The sequence below is a fragment of the Schistocerca nitens genome, chromosome 2 (assembly GCF_023898315.1).
Source record: "Schistocerca nitens isolate TAMUIC-IGC-003100 chromosome 2, iqSchNite1.1, whole genome shotgun sequence".
In the NCBI taxonomy this organism is placed as follows: Eukaryota; Metazoa; Arthropoda; class Insecta; order Orthoptera; family Acrididae; genus Schistocerca; species Schistocerca nitens.
The window spans coordinates 869288027-869310236 of NC_064615.1; positions in this window are offsets into that span (position 1 = coordinate 869288027).

The following is a 22210-nucleotide window of genomic DNA, read 5'->3' on the forward strand; positions in this document are numbered from 1 at the left end:
AATAGAGCGTGTCCCGACATGTCAGGCCAATAGATGTTCAATGTGGTGACCATCATTTGCTGCACACAATTGCAATCTCTGGCGTAATGAATGTCGTACACGCCGCAGTACATCTGGTGTAATGTCGCCGCAGGCTACCACAATACGTTGTTTCATATCCTCTGGGGTTGTAGGCACATCACGGTACACATTTTCCTTTAACGTACCCCACAGAAAGAAGTCCAGATGTGTAAGATCAGGAGAACGGGCTGGCCAATTTATGCGTCCTCCACGTTCTATGAAACGCCCGTCGAACATCCTGTCAAGGGTCAGCCTAGTGTTAATTGCGGAATGTGCAGGCGCACCATCATGCTGATACCACATACGTCGACGCGTTTCCAGTGGGACATTTTCGAGCAACGTTGGCAGATCATTCTGTAGAAACGCGATGTATGTTGCAGCTGTTTGGGCCCCTGCAATCAAGTGAGGACCAAAGAGGTGGTCGCCAATGATTCCGCACCATACATTTACAGTTCACGGCCGCTGTCGCTCTACCTGTCTGAGCCAGCGAGGATTGTCCACGGACCAGTAATGCATGTTCCGTAGATTCACTGCCCCGTGGTTTGTGAAACCCGCTTCATCGGTAAATAGGTAGAACTGCAACGCATTCTCTGTTAATTCCCATTGACAGAATTGCACTCGATGATTAAAGTCATCTCCATGTAATTGCTGATGTAGCGACACATGAAACGGGTGAAAGCGGTGACGATACAGTATCCGCATGACACTACTTTGACTCAGTCCACCGGCTCTCGCAATGTCCCGTGTACTCATGTGTGGGTTCATGGCAACAGCAGCTAACACACCAACTGCACCCGTTTCTCCTGTGACGGGCCTGTTACGGACCCGTTTGCGTGCTACGACCATGCCTGTTGCATACAGTTGGCGGTAGATGTTTTGCAATGTGCGGCACGTTGGATGCTCTCTGTCCGGGTACCGTTCTGCATACACCCTGCAGGCTTCAGCTGTATTTCGTCGACACTCGCCATAGATGAGTATCATCTCCGCCTTTTCAGAGTTAAAATACACCGTGGTCACAGTTCCTACAACACTACACTATCACAGACGTCTGGTAACACGGTGTACTACAGTTGGTCTGCGTGCGGAGACGAATGCAGAATAACAATAGCAGCAAACGCTACATGCGGACTCTGCGACAGCTAGACCAAATACAACAGTGCACTACAGCCACACTCGTTAACACGGTCGTCATCGTAAACATGTCCCTGCAGATGCTGCTCGCCGACCGTGGCCCGTGTTTGTTACAACACGCAACTGAACGTCGGAGGTTTCAAGCGTCAGTTTTAGGTTACAATATCTCCGGATGTAATTAACATTTTACAATGCAACAAACGGCACTGATTACGTATTTGTTTATGTGTTCAGATGTGCTAACAAAACTAATGTGGTTCCATTTAAAAAACGTAGGTTTGTGTTAAAAAACATTCTTCCGTGCATTTTTGTATGGTTTGTATTAAACAATTACACTAGCCCCTCTCCTCACGTTCGGTCTGTGGAATCGGTTCGTCAGTATTTGATGTGGTTTACGAAATATATCCAGCGGTAACTTTAGGTGACTCATAATTAATTATGAAAAGGTAGTATTTGATTCACTTGAGATAATTCTACCGACATTTGGTTCACTGAAATTATTAAATTGGAGCTAGTTAAATTGTACAAAATCTGTTGATATAAATCTACATGGAATGGATACTCTGCAAATTACATTTGAGTGCCCGACAGAGGATTCATCGAGCCACTTTCGCAATTCTCTGTTATTTCAGTCTCGTATGGCGCGCGGAAAGGACAAACACCTATATCTTCCGTCCGTACTCTGATTTCCCTTATTTTACTGTGGTGATGTTTCACCCTATGTAGGTCGGTGTCAAAAAAATATTTTCGCATTCGGAGGAGAAGTTTCCGTCGCAACGAAAAACGCCTTTGTTTTAATTACGCCCACCTCAAATCCTGTATGACACACTCTCCCCTACTTCGCGATAATACAAAACGTGCTGCCCTTCTTTGAACTTTTTCGATGTACTCCGTCAATCTTATGTTAGGATCGGACAAGCTTAGTGTTGGCAGTCTCTTTAGTAGATCTGTTACATTTTCTAAGTGTCCAGCCAATAAAACGCAGTTTTTGGTTAGCCTTCCCCACAACATTTTCTATGTGTTCCTTCCAATTTAAGTTGTTCGTAATTGTAATTCCTAGGCATTTAGTTCAATTTACGGCCTTTAGAGTTGATTGATTTATCGTGTAACCGAAGTTTAACGGATTCCTTTCAGCACTCATTTGGCTCGCCTCACACTTTCCGTTATTTACGATTAATTGCCAATTTTCGCACCATGTGATGTTTCACCCTATGTAGGTCGGTGTCAAAAAAATATTTTCGCATTCGGAGGAGAAAGTTAGTGATTGAAATGTCGGGAGAAGTTTTCTAAATCGTTTTGCAATTTGCTTTGATCTCCTGATGACTTTACTAGTCGATCAACGACAGCGTCATCTGCAAACAACTTACGACCGCTGCTCAGATTGTCTCCTAAATCGTTTATATAGATAAATAACAGCGAAGGGCCTATAACACTACCTTGGGGAACGGCAGAAATCACTTCTGTTTTACTCGAAGACTTTCCGTCGATTACCACGAACTGTGATCTCTCTGACAGGAAATCACGAATCGAGTCACATAACTGAAATGATATTCCACAAGCACGCAATTTCACTACAAGCCGCTTGTGTGGCACTGTGTCAAAAGCTTTCCGAAAATCAATAAATACGGAATCCATTTGAAATTCCTTGTCAATAGCACTCGACACTTCGTGCGAGTAAAGAGCTAGTTGGTTTCACAAGAACGATGTTTTCTAAACCCGTGCTAACTGAGTGTGCCAGACATAATTTTCTTCGAGGTAATTCATAATGTTCGAACACACTATATGTTCCAGAATATAGGCCTGTAATTTAGTGGCTTACTCCTACTACCTTTTTTGAATATTGGTGTGACCTGTGCATCTTTTCAGTCTATGAGTACGAATCCTTCGTCGAGCGAACGTTTTTATATGATTGTTAAGTATGGAACTATTGCATCAGCATACTCTGAAAGGAACCTAAGTTGCATAAAGTCTGGACCAGAATACCTGATTTTGATAAGTGATTTCAGTTGCTTCACTACTCCGAGAATGTCCAGTTCTATGTTATTCATGTTGGCAGCTTTCTTGATTCGAATTCTGGAATATTTACCTCGTCTTGTTTGGTGAAGGAATTTCGGAAACCTGTGTGTAGTAACCTTACGTTGGCCCCACCGGCTTTGATTGCCTGGGTCTTGAGGCTCAGAGTTTTCCTCTGAAACAGGACAGGCGACTGAATATGGAAGTGCGATAGTATCAGCCACAAACAGCACCTGGAGACTGTTTGTCAAACCAACTGGCGAGACCTTACGTGTAGCCCCCTGCGAAGTCTTTCGTCGCCAGCCACGCCCATGGGCAACCTGCGACTCGACCATATGGGAGGAGTCAACCTCAGTATGAGCAGTAACTGGGCAGGCCATTGGTGAGGATCAGAAGACTCGGACAAGCTGGATATCCGTTGGATCCCCACGGGCGGCCCACAACAGTGATGCCCATCCACAGCAGCTTCAAGCTGTGTAACCGAAGCCAGCACAGCCTGGAGGTGAGAACGAAGTGTCACCAACTCGGTTCGCATCCACATACAACAATCGCGGTTCGTATCCATACTAAATACCGTGGAAAACTAAACTACCGAGATAAACGGACTATCGGAGTATGTGCTGCGAAACTCTACTGTAGACCCTGACAAAAAAGCAGGATCTGTGTCTAATAAATTAGATTAGTACGCAGAGATTGAAAAACCCAACAACCAAAGCACTCAGGTGAAACTAAATAATTCACTCCTGATTAGGAACTTGTAATATGTCCAAATAGGTTTACTTTCCGACGCAAACGAAAACAAACGCGGAAATTGAGACTGTTAGCTATTAAATTAGCATGCAGAAACTCAAGGAAATAAACTATCAAAGCACACAGATGAAATTATGCAATTCGCTCCTGGTTACTTCCCTTTTCTGCATCTGACTCGGCCCGTCGCTGCTGCCTGACTGTTCCTATAGTGAACTGAGGAAAACAGAATTAAAGGAACAGAGCTTCTTTGATAGCAGTTTGTTTGTTGGGCACACTGCTAGGTATTTCCTAGAGCTGAAAATATTAACACAACGGTCGCTGTAGAATCTGTATGCTCCATAGTGCTGCAGCTGCTATTTCTTGCAATGCTGAAGCTTGAAAAAGGATTCAGTGTAGCATTTCAAACAGATTGCAGACTACCATACAGGTGTAACGCTCTCCATGGAGTAACGATCAACGGTCTGCGTAAGGAGAAAAATTTTATTTCATGTAACGACTTTAACGGGGAAAATTCTTCCACATATAAATGGGCTCGAACTCACGATCATTGTTCGAGGATTTCAATTACCTGAATGCTGTTTGTCTGTAGCGGTTATTATCTCGGTAGGTTTTGTCGAAGAAAGTATTTTTGCTTGTTAAAGTTGAAGATGAAGAGATAGACGAAGTATATGAGAACACTGAAAGGCTAATACAGTACATAAAGGGGAGATGAAAATCTAATAGTCGTGGGGGACTGGAATGCAGTTGTAGGGGAAGGAGTACAAGGAAAAAGTTACAGGAGAATTTTGACTTGTGACAAGGGCTGAGAGAGGAGAAAGACTAATTGGGTTCTGTAATAAATGTCAGCTAGTAATAGCGAATATTCTGTTCAAGAATCACAAGAGGAGGAGGTATACTTGGAACAGGCCGGATGATACAAGGAGATTCCAGTTAGATTACATCATGGTCTGGCAGAGGTTCCGAAATCAGATACTGCATTGTAAGGCGTACCCAGGAGCACAGTATAGTAGTGATGAAGAGTAGACTGAAGTTTAAGAGATTAGTCAGGAAAAACCAATACGCAAAGAAGTGGAATACGGAAGTACTAAGGAATGACTACATACGCTTGCGGTTCTCTAAGGCAACAAGGAATAGCTCAGTAGGCAGTACAGTTGAACAGGAATCGATATGTCTAAAAATGGCAATATCTGAATTAGTAAAGAAAACATAGGCACAGAAAAGGTAGCGGCGAAGAAACCACGGGTAATAGAAGAAATACTTCAGTTGATCGATGAAAGAAGGAAGTACAAAAATGTTCAGGGAAATTTAGCAATAGAGAAATAAAAGTCGCAGAGAAATGAAACAAATAGGAAGTGCACGGAAGCTAAGACGAAATGGTAGCATGAAAAATGTGAAGAAATGTAAAAAGAAATGATTGTCGGAAGGACTGATTCAGCATATAGGAAAGTCAAAATAACCCTCGGTGAAATTAAAAGCAAGAGTGGTATCATTAAGAGTGCAACGGGAATACCATTGTTAAATGAAGAGGAGAGAGATAATAGGTGGAAAGAGAACAAAAAATGAAATAAGCGTATGGCATCGTTGGCCAGGAGACCCCAACCGGGGAAGTTCGGCCGACAAGTGCAAGTCCTATTTCAATCGACACCACATTGGGAGACTTGCGCGTCAGAGATGAGGATGAAATGATGATGAGGACAATACAACACACAGTTCCCGAGCGGAGGAAATCTCAAACCCGGCCCGGAATCGAACCAGGCCCCGCTTGCATGGGAGGCGATTGAAGAACTCTATGAGGGGGAAGATTTGTCGGATGTGATAAAAAAGAAACAGGAGCCGATTTAGAAGAGATAGGTGATCGAGTATTAAAATCAGAATTTAAGAGAGCTTTTGGGGTCTTAAGATCAACTAAGATATAAGGGATAGATAACATTCCATCAGAATTTCTAAAATGATTGAGAGAAGTGGCAATAAAATGACCATTCATTCTGGTGTGTAGAATGTATGAGTCTGGCGACATACCATCTGACTTTCCGAAAAATATCATCCACACGATTCCGAACACTACAAGAGCTGACTAGTACGAGAATTATCGCACAATCAGCTTAACGGCTCTTGCATGCAAGGTGCTGACAACAATAATATACAGGAGAGTGCAAAAGAAAATTGAGAATGTGTTGTACGACGATCAATTTCTATTTAGCTAAGATAAAGGAACTAGAGAGGCAATTCTGACGTTGCGACTGATTATGGAAGCAAGACTAAAGAAAAATCAAGACACGTTCATAGGATTTGTCGACCCGGAAAAAGCGTTAGACTGTGTCAAATGGTGCAAGGAGTTTGAAATTCTGAGTAAAATATGGAGAAGCTACAGGGAGGGAGGAGTAATATACAATATGTACAAGGGCAAAGAGCGAATAATAAGAGTGGACGAATAATAATGAAGTGCTCGGATTCAAAATGGTGTAATACAGGGATTTAGTCTTTCGCCCCTACTCTTCTATCTGTACATCAAAGAAGTTATGATGGAAATAAAAGAAGGATTCAGGAGTAGTTTAAAATTCAAGATGAAAGAATATCAATGATAAGAGTCGCTGATGACATTGCTATCCTGAGTTAACGTGAAGAAGATTCAAATGGCTCTAAGCACTATGGGACTTAACATCTGAGTCCCCTAGACTCAGAACTATTTAAACCTAACGAACCTAAGGACATCACACGCATCCATGCCCGAGGCAGGATTCGAACCTGCGACCGCAGCAGCAGAATGGACTGAGAGTAAATAGGAGAAAGACAAATGTAATGAGAAGTAGTAGAATTGAGAACAGTGAGAAATTTAACACCAGGATTGATGGTCACAAAGTAGATGAAGTTAAGGAATTCTACTACCTAGGCAGCAAAATAGCCGTGATGGATGGAGCAAGGAGGACATAAAAAGCGGACTAGTACTGGCAAAAAGGGCATCCTGGTCAAGAGAACTCTAATAATATCAAACAATTTGAGGAAGAAATTTCTGATTATATACGTTTGGAGCACAGCATTGTATGGCAGTAAAACTGGACTGTGGGAAACAGAAGAGAATAGAAGCATTTGAGATGTAGTGCTACAGACGAATGCAGAAAATTGGGTGGATTGATAAGATAAGGTATGAGGAAGTTCTGCGCAGAATCTGACAGGAAAGGACATGTGGAAAAACAGAAGGGACAGGATGATCGAACATCTGTTAAGACTTCAGGCAATGACTTCCACGGTACTAGGGGACCTGTAGAGGGCACAAACTGTAGAAGAAGACAGAGGGACTGGAATAAATCCAGCAAGTAATAGGTTACAAGTGGTACTTTGAGATGAATAGGTTGGCACAGGATAGGAATTCGTGGAGGGCCGCATCAAACCAGTCAGTTCGTTAATGTCAAATAGTGCAAGAAGAAAATAGGGATAAGCTATAGGGAGAGATGGGTAATAAACAACACGTACAAGAGCCAAAAGAGAATAATAAGGGTGGAAGACCAAGAACGAAATGCTCTGATTAAGAAGGGTGTCAGAGAGGGATGTAGTCTTTCGCCCCTACTATTGAGTCTGGAAAATATACAACAGTGGAATTAAAATTCAACGTGAAAGGATATCAGTGATCAAATTCGCTTGCTATCCTGAGTGAAAGTGAAGAAGAATTACAGAATGTACTGAATGGATTGAACAATCTAATGAGTACGAAGTGTGGACTGAGAATAAATCGAAGAAAGACTAAAGAAATAAGAAGTAGCAGAAATGAGATCAACGAGAAACTTAACATCACCATTCACCACTGATGGTCAAGAAGCAGATGAAGTTAAGGAAATCTGCTACCTAGGCAGCAAACTAACTCATGACGGACTACTCTGAGATAAAGAGGTTGACACAGGAGAGGAATCCGTGGCAGGTCGCATCAAACCAGTGAGAAGACTGACGACACATAAAAAAAGAAAAAAGAAACAATCAAAGATCACATCCCGATATGCCAATCTCCTTACTCAGTTTACGAGTAGCCACTTTGGCTAGCCTGTCAGTGAGTCCTGGGGTCCAAACGAAGATCATTGACCGTCCACGTTATTCGAGGACGTAAACGAATTGTTAGATGGCCATTACCAAGGATGTCGTGAATAGCGCTGGTCGAGAGCTTGTAAGGCGCTCAAGGAGCCGCTACAGATGAGCAACAGGTATGCTCAAGTGTGCAAGAGATGGCTACGGTCTCTGCAGTGAAAACACTGCAGACATCTGGCAAGGAGGGCATTCGGTATGTCCTGCATGAGCAGAAACGAACCCAAAAAGAGCATCAAACATCGAGTCATCCACATAAACTACCTCTGAATTCTGGGACGCGTCCAGAATAGAGAGAAAGAGGCGGTGGAGGGCAGCAGGATGAACTGAGATTTTTGGGGACTTGTGATAGGTCCAGACGAATGTGTGGTCGACGTAGACACCATGGAGATGGACCCGGAGGAGGGGTGGTAGAGGGAAAGGCTCGAGTTCAGTGAGAAGGGACTGGACATAGACTGCAATTGTAATTCCCAACCTGGGCCGGATGGATCGACGATTTATGGAAAAGGAGACAGTGATTTTGATTCGGATGTTTAGGTGAGCTGTGAATGTGTGTGCCATAATTGACAAGCAGCTGTTGTCGCCGGATCCTAAATGAACGAACCATAGCTTCCACGAGTAAGCTGTTCACAGGATTTGTTCGGAAAGCAAGTGGCAAGTCGAACTCCACAGTGGTGTATAGGGTCCAGCATCGGCTATGCTTAGGGCGATGCTGAACCATACGCCAGGCTCCCACAGTCAAGACAGAACTGTACAAGGGCTTTGTATAGATGCAACAGTGTTGGGCGATCTGCACCCCAGTCGATGTGACTCAGGTAATGAAGAATGTTAAGATGCTGCCAAAACTTTTGCTTAAGCTGACGAAGATGCGGAAGCAAATTAATGTGGGCGTCGAAAACCAGTCCTAAAAAGCGATAAGACTCAAGTACATTAAGGAGATGGTCATTAAAATAAAGTTGTGAGTGCGGGTGAATTGTACGACGGCGATAGAAGTGCATCAGGCAAGCTTGGTGGCTGAAAAGCGAAACCCGCGGGTGAGGGCCCATGACTGCGCCTTTCATATTGCTCCCTGCTGTCGACGTTGAGCCACACCAATAGTAGATGAGCAAAAGGAAAAGCAAAGTCGTTAACATATAAGAAGGGTGATACTGAGGACACCAAAACTGCTGCGAGAGCATTAATGGGCACTAAAAAGAGAGGGACGCTCAGTACAGAGCCCTGCGCGACCTCATTCTCTTGAATATGGGGGGGGGGGGGGAGGGGGGGGGGGGAGCAGTGTGAGCTCTGAAATTGCGGAGTGACAAAAAGTTCGGAGCTGGCCCTGGAGAATGAGGCTTTCTGTAACCTGGAATGACATGAAGGGACCAAGGAAGTTGTTTGCGCTTCAGGGTCATCTGCGTCCTCCAGATAAGTGCTTGTATTCATTACCATTGCTTTGGAGGCATCGAAAAGATCGAGGTCCTTGGGAGATTGTAGACTCTCCACCTCGTCTTCAGACGCGGAACCTGTAGGAAGTGGTGCTGTGGGCCACTTCGGTCTCTCATTTCTTAACAGTCTTCTTCTTCATTTGTTTACCCTGTCGCTGCTCATTATGGGCTTGCTCTGAAGTAGCTGCAGGGACAGATGGTGAGCATGAAGCCCTTCGATCTGCAGTTTGTGACTCCTTCAGTCACTGGCTGGTGTCCACTTTGGCACAGGTGGAGACCTTGGAACGTAGAGTGACAAGTGACTCCATCCATGCAAGAGGAGCCAGGCGAGGCTGTTGCTCCTCCAGCTGGGGGGCATTGCTCTCAAAGTAGGTGCTTTGGGAGCAACAGAAGAAGAAGTGACCCCAACCACCAAGGGCACTCCTATGGGCACAATGAAGGAGGCAGAGACAAACGGACTACTGTCGCCAGTGAGAGCAACGTCATTGTAGCTGTAGCACATTACGATACCAATCGAATGGGGTTCAGTTGGTCATATTTCTTGTTAGCCTCTTGGTAAGTCTACCTGTCCAGATCTTGTATTCCATTATTTTCCTCTCCTTTTGAAGAACCGTGCAGCCCAGCGAGAAGAGGGGATGGTGTTCTCCACAGATGGGAGGAGGTCACATGAAGTATTTGGATGCAATGGACACCCACAATCTCTATACGTGGTGCAGGAATTGCACTGGGAAGACATGTGCCCAAATTTCCAGTACTTAATGCACCGCCTAGGGGGAGGGACATATGGTTTGACCATCACGTTGACCTTTTCAGGTAACGAATCACCCTCAAAGTCCAAGATGAAGCCGTTGGTATTCCGTCGTTCTAATTTGGCGCGTAGCTCGTCATCTGAGGTTTCGATGTAAAATAATCCACCGGAACGTCTTTAGGCTTTTATAGGGAGTGACTTAAACGAAAATATCACCCAGTTTGTCATGGGCAACACTCCTGACTGGGCTGGGGATGTTGTCTTAATCAGTATTGACCCATTTCTCATTTTGAAAAGTGCCGCCACTTCCTCAGTCTTATCGTCTAGGTTGTAAACAAAAGATTGAGGCTTCATAGCCAGAAAGGAGTCCTCCCATCGATTCCGCTGCAAACTAAGTACCAGGCTAGTAGGCGGCGAAGGGCCAGGAGTGCATCCGCTTCTCCGGAGTGCGGGGTGTGCTTGCCGAGGAGCTCTGGGTGAAATCATCGAATCATCGATGAGGGGACCACCGAGTGGGACCAGTGCGTTGGCGACGGCGTGCAGCTCTGGAGTGCCCTTGGCCCAGGGACGAGGCCGCTGGGCGAGCTGCTGCATTCCTCCCTCCCCCCCCCCCCCCCCAATGCCAATGCCAGAGGAGTCAGTCTGGGGCAAGAGACGGGCTCCCATCTTTTTCACTCGTCTACAATCATGGCTGAACAAGAGGCGAGTGACTCGAGCCTGCTATCGAGGTGTTCGACGCTCACTGTTCCTACCCCAGAAGAGGGTCTGGGACAGAACGCAGAAAATGTTACTGATTGGCACACTAGATTAATCAGTTACTATATTCTAGTGTTAAGAATGGTAAGATAAGTTACACAGCAGTCTTGTCAATCAAAAAAGAACTCGCCGCCTGGGCCATCGCTAGCGCGGAGCTCGAGGGGCGATTGGAGGAATTGCTGAAGGAAAATGAGCGGCTACGGAAACAACCAACCAAAACATGGGCTGGAGTGGTCGCGCAAGCATCCACCAACACACAAACTACTGAGGAGACAGTCGCCAAAGTGTTTAAAAGACCGGACACGGCGGTCTTCCTGAGACCTCTACCGGTCAGGACATTATAAAACTGCAGGAGATCTTCACAATAACTGCGAACCCTGCAAAAGATAAAATTCAAATAAACAAGGTTAAGGCGACTAAAAATGTAATTATAGTGGATCTCGCCAAGGAGGAGGACCGAAACAAAATTCTTAATCACACAGAATTAAATAAAGTAATAAAATGTGAGTCACCCAAAAGGCGGAACCCACTTGTAATTCTAATTGGCGTACCTGTCGCAATAAATGAAAATGACATATATCAGACAATCAGTCAACAAAATTTTGAGGATATGAACTTACAAACTTTTAAAAATGAGTTTAAACTGAGTTTTGAAACTGGACCTCGGGACCGGGATGTCGTGCATTACGTTGCTGAGGTCTCGGGGAATATGTGGCGCAAACTCGACACTATGGGCAGAAGATACATGGGTTTTCATGCAATCAACGTGACGGACTATTTAGTAGTTAGCCGGTGCCACATAAACATTGCGGCTTGTTCCAGATGTGGGGCCTAAGACCGTACACGGATAACCTGCTGCAAAAATGGGATATGTATCCCATGCACGCAGAAAGGCAAGAAAAGCTGCAACACCACAGGAAGAAACTGCCCCACCTACAGGATGCTAGAACAAAGGCTCATTGCAAGAACTGATTATGGCTGAGGCCATACCTGTACACAGGAAACCTAAGAGAAAGTCCCCGAGCAAAAGGTTGAGGGATGCACTGACGGCCAGTAGATTCAGGGAATTCATACAAAAGTTCTCCAAGATGCAAACCGAAAGAGTGGAAATGAAAGATGCACGTAAGCAACCGGAACCTTGTGGTCAGGAAGATGCTCCCTCTCCTCTCTCCTTTGAGCCGTGGACTAAGGTCGCCTGAAGACCGTGAACGACCGAAAGGGCATCCTGTGGTAGGGAGTCTTCTGATAACAAAACACAATGATACGGTCACTAGAGAGAGAGTGCAGATCAACATTATGAGCAGTACGAGCTCGCCTACGGATCCATCTTTCCCGAGAGGTTTGGGTGTAGACCCCATAAGGGTACACCCAAACCTAGAACACGCAATGCAACTAGCGCGCCTGGAGAAGCCAGTTGTCCTCACTACAGCTCTGAGACATGTAGTGCGTGTCGGTCATGAGTTCGGCAGGGACGTCACCTTCTCGGTGATGGAGGCTGTGGATAGGATACTGCTTAAGACGATGAATCTCGCCACCGACTTCGGAGCCCTGCGAGACTTAGTTAAAAAAGTTTTCGAAAGACGGAACGAAAAATTTGATTTAGACGAGTTGAACAATCAATCTGTTATCATAAATGGGAGACTAGCGCATGACTGGAGCAAGAACTGGCCGGAATCCCACATCAGATTTTCCACGTGAGCCTTTTAAACGTAGGACAGATAAACGCACATAATGCAGGAACTCCGAAGAGTGGTGAAGGAGAGGAGACTGGTTGTGCTCTGTCTGCAGGAGCCATACTCCCAAGCTGGGCGAATCCCCTTCGCAGCGGCCAACTGGCAGGTAATCGCCAGTGTAGTGGAACCAAGAGCTGCAGCTATGATCACCAATAAGGCGCTGAGAGCTACGGTTCTTGCACAGTTTTCTGATGACCACTGCAACGTCGGGGAATTACAGACACCTGTTGGAGTGTTGTACATTACCAACATGTACTTGAGGTACGGTAGAGGAATTGATGAATTCCTGGACAAATTAACACAAGTAGGCCACGGCGTTGCGGGGGTGCAGATTTGTCGTCACAGGAGATATAAACGCGAAGTTCCCCTTGTGGCACCCGAAACGATCGAGGAGAAAAAGCCGAAGATACCACCATGGCATTACAACTTATGGTCGCCAATAAGCAAGGGCACCCCCTTCCCTACACAGATGTGGGGGTGAAGGCTCAAATATTGATGTTACCTTGGTGACGCCTAACCTCGTAACCAAGATAACAGATTGGATGGTCTGGGATCAAATCACGGCCAGCGATCATTAATTACATTCTCACTGGGAGACAGGGAGTGCAGCTGGGACATGGGGGTGGGAAACACAGTTTAACTATAGCAGGGCTGGTTGGTATTGCTTGACTAGGGAGTGTGACATACCGACATTGCCAGAAGGTGATGAAAATGTGGAGGAATACGCCGAGGAACTGGTGAAAGCAATCATCATGGCGGTGAAAGCAGCTATACCAACCAGGAGGAGAGCCGTTGCGGCTTCCCCGTCATCATGGTCAGCCGAATTGGGACAGATGCGCCAGTCTGTAAGGAGGGAGAGGAGGTATTACCAGCGAAGTGTCGCCTGGGAAGAAGAGCAACGTTGGCTGCAAATATAAGGGAGGTAAAAGAACAGTTTCAACAGGAGCTAAGGGCAGTCAGGCTGGAGAGCTGGGAAAAATATGTGCACCCATGGGGAATCCTGTACAAGTTAGTACAGGAAAAGATACGATCACCTATGGTGTTGTCTACGGTCAGGGACGGGGGCCGGATGACGGAAACTTGGCAGGAGACTACCGAGGTCCTCCTCCAGGTCCCACTGCCTGGTGACAGAGAGGAAGATGATTCACAAGTACAACAATGAATTTGAAGAGAAGACCAACAGGACTATGGAAACAATAGTATCGGTTATCCCTTCTCTGAAGAGAAGGTGGGCCCCAGAAAAGGCCCTTAAGAAGGGCAGAGCTCCTGGCCGAGATGGCATCACAGTGGAGGTGGTGCAATTCCTGCCCCCCCCCCCCCCCAGCTAGTGGCACCTCTCACCAAGTTATGCAACGAGTGCCTAAGGCTTGGAAAATTCCACTCCATAAGGAAAAAGGCAAATGAAGTAATAACCAAGAAAGGTCCATGTAAAGAAGCGGGCCGGCCGCGGTGGTCTAGCGGTTCTAGGCGCGCAGTCCGGAACCGCGCGACTGCTACGGTCGCAGGTTCGAATCCTGCCTCGGGCATGGATGTGTGTGATGTCCTTAGGTTAGTTAGGTTTAAGTAGTTCTAAGTTCTAGGGGACTGATGACCACAGATGTTAAGTCCCATAGTGCTCAGAGCCATTTGAACCATTTTTGTAAGAAGCCAAATCATTCAGCCCTGCTGAGGGAACGTTTTGAGAGGTTGCTAGCACACAGACTGGCAACACACCGTGTACTGTGTGGGATGAGTGACAGGCAGTTCGGTTTTGGCCGTGGAGATCGGCGTCTGACGCACAAATACATTGTTGGCATCATGGTGGATATCAGTGGCGCCTTTGACCACCAGTGGTGGCCCTCACTCTTCTCCCGCTTGCGGGAGAAGGACTGTCCAGGGCCGCTATATGGCTCTCTTAGAAGCCATTGTGAGGAAAGGGAGCTCTGACTATCGTCCCCTAGTGGGAGAATCACTAAAAAGATTGCAAAGGTGTGTTCACAGGGCTCTGTCATGGGACCACTCTTTTGGGACATAAATATGGAATCCGTCCTGGATAACTTACAGAACAGCGACGATGTTCTAGAGGGCATAGCCTACGCAGACGACCTCCTCCTTCTGGTAGGTCCTCCTTCTGGTAGGCGGTCGTAGCAGCGAGGACTTGGAACCGAAAATCGAAAGGGCCATATCCAACCTAACAACATGGTGCCGTACAACCAAAATTACAATCTCACCTAGCAAGTCCACATACCTAGTACTTACGGGACAACTCGTAAGGAATCCAGCGGTAAGAATAGATGGCTCACCAATTCTTCTGCGCCGTGAGGCCCGATATCTAGGTGTATCATCGATGAGAGGTGGAACTACACATCACATATTGACACTGTTACGCAAAGATCCCTAGAAACACTTAATAACTTGACTGGGAATGGACATAAACGTTTCCACCTGCTACCAGACTTAATAAAACTTTACCATCATAGTATTCTGACATCAATTGTAGGATGTGGGTCAGGATTCTGGGCTCACAGGCTCACGAGGGTCATGTCCGCTATGGCCTTAAGAAGAGTGCAGTGAAATATGCTCTTGCTTTCTGTAGGGGCATATAGGACAACTCCGGGGGAAGAATTACTAGTAATGATGGGACTCTGTCCTCTTGATATAAAAATCAGAGAACAGGTGGCATGATACCGGGTAAAAAAGGATAAGAGGGACAAAATAGTTGAATTAATGGGGATTCACATAGGGAATAAATCAGAAATTAAACGTAGGGGGGAGGAGCTATGGCAGGAACAATGGGATAGTGACGAAACGGGCCGTAGAACGCACGAATTGCTGCCCAACATTATGGAGCGATTACAGCTCAAACACTTCAAGCCACAAAGAGGACTGCTGCACTTCCTTGCCGAACATGGACCCTACCCAGCATACCTACGCTGGTTTGGAAGCAGATTACACCAGCATGTGACTTTGGGGCTATAAAGGGCATCCCAGACGATGTGGTGTACGAGTGTCACCTCTTCGACGAAGCAGCAGCACAAATAAGACAACGCCTACCAAATCACGACACGTACCACCTGCTCAGGCAAGAGGACCATTTTTAAACCATAAATAAACTTGCCAATGAAATATCGAGCAAAGTTTTAGAAGAATTCTTGCGGAACAATCAGTAATAGATTAAACCCGATGTAGACTCCATACACCTGTCCCGTTCCGCCGAGGTGTGGACTTGGCCAGCCGCATCATGGCTGGGATCCGCCACGTCTCGGACTAGGGGGGAAGGTGCACATTTAAACTGATCAAGACACTCGCCGGACATGACAGTAGGAATTAGTATTAGGTTAGACGTAGAATAAGATAGAATAATCCCATTAGCATAGAACTGCAGCGATTCAAACATTCTGGGCCAGCCCGGTGACAGGGACACGCCCACTGGGATTAGCTCAGTGGGTACGGCCGATAATGTAAGTTTATGACACGCTGGCACACTTGTAACTCTGCAGGTAGAGTAGATTAGTTAATAAAGTCGTAGATACAGGAAAACATCAGTAACTCCGAGAACATGGCCATAAAAGAAACATGTTGAACAAGCTACCAGTAGACCTTAGAAATGCCCATAGTGAAAATAGAAATAATAAACTCTCGTAGTAACTAATTAAGATAAGCTGCAGTATTGCAACGTAAGTATATATATTAGGACCCACTAATGTATTAGGTGGTGGGTTAATATGTATCATGTAGTTTTAAGATTAAAGATTTTTTTTAAAAAAATCTAAGTATCAAGGCGAATATGGCTCTCGCGTTTCTGTAGCCCTACATCCCACCCATGATGTAGCTAGGGAGGGGTATGATGTGGAGTCATACGTCTCAGCGTTAAAATCTAGCCTTAGTTGTTTAGAGACTGCTAGGGCCATTCGGCCGCCAGCATAACACAGAATCGTCCGATTCATTGTGGGTGATCTGTCCTGGTGCCACTCACTCCAAGCAGGCGCTCTCCCCACAGGCGTCACCCAGCCTCTGCAAAGGCCACCTGGCAGATGACCATTGCCACCTGGCGGATGCCCCAAGAAGACGGAATCTACTCCTTGGCATACCTGGTGAGCCTGCTGCTGAGACATCAGCAGTGTGATCCCTGTGTTGTCAGGAGGCTACAACCAAGAGGGTGCATGACGATCCCCCATGACAGACTGGCTATCACGCTGGATGTTGGGTGCAGGAGATGACAGCACACAATGTCTGTAAACGGTACACTCTGTAAGACTTCCTTGGCAAAAAGGCTGGATTATGCAATTACATTTCTATCGCGATAATAGGTGCAGAAGATCTCAGCACACGATGGATACATGATGCACCATGTAAGGCATCCTTCCCCAAAGCACCCGCACTCCTGTAGACTTTTGATATTTGTAGGTCAAACCCTAAAAGAGGACTATAACAAATTAGGCAACAACGTGAGAGACTCCTTTTAGTCGCCTCTTAAGAAAGGCAGGAATACCCCCCGTGGTGGAGGGGTAAATTTGGCAACAATTCAGCCTGTTCTCACACTCTCCCACTACAGCTCTTATGTCTTATGACATGGGAAAGAGCACTTCTAGCTCTAGGACTGCCATTTCCACGTGGCAGCGATACCTAGACATGGGGACAGACATCTCCCAATGTGACTACTTGAGCCATGAACAAAATTTGAACACAAACAGCTTCTTCCTAATGAGCAATACAATTTTGGGATCTTAATGAAAATCACATAATAAATCATGCGGTAAATCTCACATCACTCTATAATAGTCCTATCCTTCCACAACATATTGGTGGTTTCATAAGTTCGCATAACTGATTAAGTGGGAGAAATACTATTTGAATGGGAAGTCACAAGTAAAAACAATAGACGTGAACAAACACATCACAAATTTTACAACACATGTAAGGTTAATTACATACAAAGGGAAAAATTCTGTATCCCTGTAGAGTGCCTTACAACATTTGTCAAAATTCGATACTTCAACACAACAAATGGATGGTGGAATGCTTCATCAGACATTCAAGGAAAAAAGACAGACAACAAAATTGATAGTTAAGCTTCACGTTAAAAGTAATGATATGAAGTATTTTCAAAGTTAGGTTAACGTACACGTGGACAAGCACCGTCTCTCATTGAAAAAACCTTCTAAACTAGTAATCAGTTCTTAATCTCATCTATGGCGATCCACCTCACTTGGGAGAACTGTACATGGAGTAAGTTTGTGGAATCTATGGAATTTCATGGAAAGGGAAACACACAGCATTTTCTGTTTCTACATGAACAGTTCCGCTGATTGCTGGGTAAAGGTGCTGTTAAAAGACGGCTGGGAAAGTTTTACGTTTGGGCGGGATCTTCATCCGGTTCCATCTGCTTTCAGTGGCAGTAATAGGTCCCTGGGGTTACCGAGGGTGCGGTGACAGGCAGGCTGACCGCTGGTCATCGAGATGTTCGGGCAGCAGCTGCGAGGCGCCTGCTGTCGGACAAGGAGACTAGTCTCTGATACGATCTGCCTCTGGGCGGTGTTCACTGGGGAAGGGAGGGTATGTATCTGTCGAAACCCACGAGGTGTGGCCTTAACGTTATAAAATGTAAATTTTCGTGATCATAATTGTGACACTTATTAAAATAATACATACCATTATACTGTGGTGGTATGAATTTCATGTTGAAACACAACGTTTCTTCCCCGTCTACGGAGGACATCTTCAAGAGGGATTCTAGCTTTTTCGAAGGTCCAATGTACAGCTTTGCTTCCCACTGACTGAAGTAAAATTCCGTCTCTGCGTGCTCCCGCATAGAGATGTGACATCACATGTTTCGAAAACTCGAGCGCAATTGGCCGTTGTCGGTTGCTGTGGCTCACTATTGCTATCACCCCAAGGAGGAAACTGGTATACTTTTTCTTCAGCATCGGACTCCAGATATTATTCTATTCAACGTCCTCTTCCTCCCGATAAAAATCGTTGCGATGTGCCTTTGTTATCCGAAGTCATTCATTTATACGCATACAAGCTGATCAGTAACAGTCTGGAAAGCTTGTAAGGCTATGCGGTGTAGGTTGTGCTGATAAATAGTTGTTAACAAACAAATCGATTCGTTGCAAAGTTGCCGAGTTAATTAGCATCGAAGGTAGCAATTTAGCGCTCAGATTGAAGTGGGCCACCGGACAATTAGTGTCAGTTGTCCTCATAATGTAGATGATCGCGCACGAGACTGCTCAGCCCTTGGCCCGGGTCCGATTCTGGTATCCCTCATTTATTTGGTTTTAGGAAACTAAATGAGGAATACGTTTGGTGATACCGTCTCTGGCATGCTGCTTGAATTTGCGCAGAAAACGGCCTGAGGCTAACTTCTGTGCTCGTTAACTCGGAAACGGCGCAATGTATCGGATTTTTTCTTAACAATTATTTCTCAGCACAACGTACCCTGCAAGATTCTTACTAGTTTCTCGGACTTTTTCTGACCATATTATGTGCGATTAGACCCTGTTGGAGCATGCAAATTTTCTTGATTCTTTTTCCTTTTCTCCACATTGCTCTCATTTCTCCTCTGTCCATTTTGTTCCTGCTTTCGTTGGGGTTCTTGCTTTCTTCAGAGCTTCGTTCTCTGACTTAACATTCCATCTGTCAACTTTCTGCTTAAATACCTTTCTGTCCGAAATAGCTGAATAATTTATCTGAGCTTTTTGTAGGTCCTTCTTGACCTCTTGTAACCAGGGTATAGTTTTAAGTCCTTCTACGTATTTAAGAATTTTGTGCGTAAGTCTTGTTTTGGGAAGCCTAGAGGCGTACCCATAAAATTTTAATACCCTTTTTCTAATGTCTGCTCCAAGGTTAGACAATTTCTCAGTTGTTTGACGAGATCGTAGTCTATAGTCCTCTTCTGTTTTCTTTGGCCCTAAAATCTTTCTGATGATTCTACTTTCTTCCTTTAATAAGTTTTCTACGTCACCTTCCATGTGGACTCTCAGGGTTTCACTGGCATACAGGACTTCAGGGTTTAATATTGTATTACAGTGCCTCATTTTAGTGTCCTTTGCCAAGCATTTTATATTGTACACCTTGTAGGTTCTTCCACAGGCTTTCTTTAGTTTTTGGAGGAGAGTGTTTTTGCTATTTTTTCTCGCACCATAGGTTCAAGAACTTCACCTAAGTATTTAATATATGGGACTCTATTTATATGACCGTATTTTGTGGTCAAGTTTTTGGTGTCAGTTTTTGTGGGGATGAACTCACACTTTAGGAAATATATTTGCAAACCAACTTTCTCTGCACATTCTTTAAGGGTCTCAACCTGTGCGATTGCTGTTATCTCGTCATCCGTCGGTAAGGCTAAGGAGTCAGCAAAAGCTAAACATGAAATTCTTATATCATCCTTGATTCGCCCCATCTGTATAGTTCCAGCGGTTTTTATTTTTCAATTCCTTTTCCCAGTCAAGGATGACCTTGTCCAGCACAAGGTTGAATAGGACTGGGTTGAATAGGAGAGAAGACAGACCATCACCTAGTCGGACGCCAGTTACTTCACCCATGAGTTTCACCTTCTAGGTAGTATCGACCAATGTTTCTTTCATGAGGTTGGATGTAACCCGTGTTCTTCAAGGATATCAAAAAGTGATGGTCGGTCAACTGAGTCGTATGCCTTTTTAAGGCACCAGACGTGCAGATTATTGGTCTGTTTCTGACTGCATTGTATTTTAGCACGATCTTTAGATTGAAAATTTGTTCAGGATCTACTGGGGCGAAAGCCACCTTGGTATTCAACAAATTTTTTTCCAGTTGCTCTTGTGCTCTTTGAAGAAGACAGGCTGATAGAACTATGTATGCGACCTGAAGCAGGAATATGCCTCGATAATTATTTTCATCAGTTGTGTCTCCTTTTTTGCGTAACGGATGAATAAGCTCAATTTTCCAGTCCTGAGGTAATTTTTCTGTCTCCCAAATATCTGCAATGATTTGGGTTAACTCTCTGAGAGAATTTGGTCCTAGAGTTTTCAGTAGGTCTGCAATAATCCTAATACACCAGACGTTCTATTGTGGTTTACTCTGTGTTTGTGAATTTCTTCTTGTGTTGGTAGGGATGATTCAGGGTGCGTGTAAGTAGATCTTTCTATAGGGAATCTCGAAGGTGGTTCTGGGCAGTGAGGAGTGTTGAAAAAAAATGTGCCAGTTCCTTACAGTTTTCCTGGTTAGTGAATGCTTTTTTCCCGTCAGGTTTCTTAAAACACAGATTTTGTGTGCTGTATCTGCGAATTTTACTTCAAAAGTTCTGTAAAACTCTCGTGTATTGCAGTTGCGTAAGTTTTCTTTGATTAAGTTGAGTTGATTTTTCAGGTATTTTCTTTTGGTCTGCCTAATGATTTTCGCCACTTGTTTCCTAGTTGCATAAAAGTATTGAAGATATTCCGGCGTTTACTTTCTGTTGTTTTTAAGAAAAGCTTTATTTCTTTTTTTCCGAAGCGTTATCACACTCTGTGTCCCACAATAGACGTTCTGCGTTTTTCTTCAGGGAAACTAAATCTTTAGCCAGAATATATATATAGGGTGGCCCACTTAAATCTTTCAGCGCAAATATCTCTGGAACAACAATATGGATTGAAAAACGACTTTCACGGGTATGAATGTAATACAGGGGCTCATGAAAGTAAATACCATGAGACATTCTAAAACGTAAGCAAATGTTATTTCCAATACAAACTTATACTTTTTTAAATGGGCATCTCTTATTATTTCTTACGCAATCAATAATATGGAAAATATTGGAGGATGGCGTTGGTTGCATCGCTATACGTCAATTGCAAAGTGAATTTGACGCATGAAATGAACGAAATACGCCTCTGTCGCATATCCCGAGACACGAGGCTGAGCCCCACGTTGTTCGTAATCATGACGTGATTGTAGTAATACGATACAACAAAGACTGTAGTTATGGTAATTTACAATGTTATGGAGTTTGCTGGAAACATTACAGACATCCTGTTACACACAGTGAAAAATAAGGAAAGCGTTTGCTCGTTTGTGCTTTTCTTTACCACAGTACTTCGCGTAAGGGTAACGAAAAGCCGAAATCACCGGCCAGAGTAAACATAGTTAATGGCTGACCACGGATCTAACAGAGAGGTCAGTGGTAGTTTACTGGACATCTGCATTGTTACGAATACGCTAAAAAAAAGTGTAAATAGCAATAACTACAGCTTTTTTGCCTGTACGTCAATCAAATCGTGATAACGAACAACACGGAGTTCACGTTTGCGTCCCAGGCTGTGAAACAGCGACACATTTCGTTTGTTCCAAGTGTCAACTTCACTTTACAATTATTCGGGATGTAATTGTATTGTGATACAACCAACGCCATTCCTTTGTGATTTTTCATATTATTGATTGTCTAAGAGGCCCATTTAAAAAACATATTTTGCGTTGAAAATAACATTTGCTTACGTTTTATAATGTCTCACAGCAGTTATTTTCATGATCCTCTGCCTGACACTCATAACCGTGAAGATCATTTTTCATTGTCTGTTGTTGTT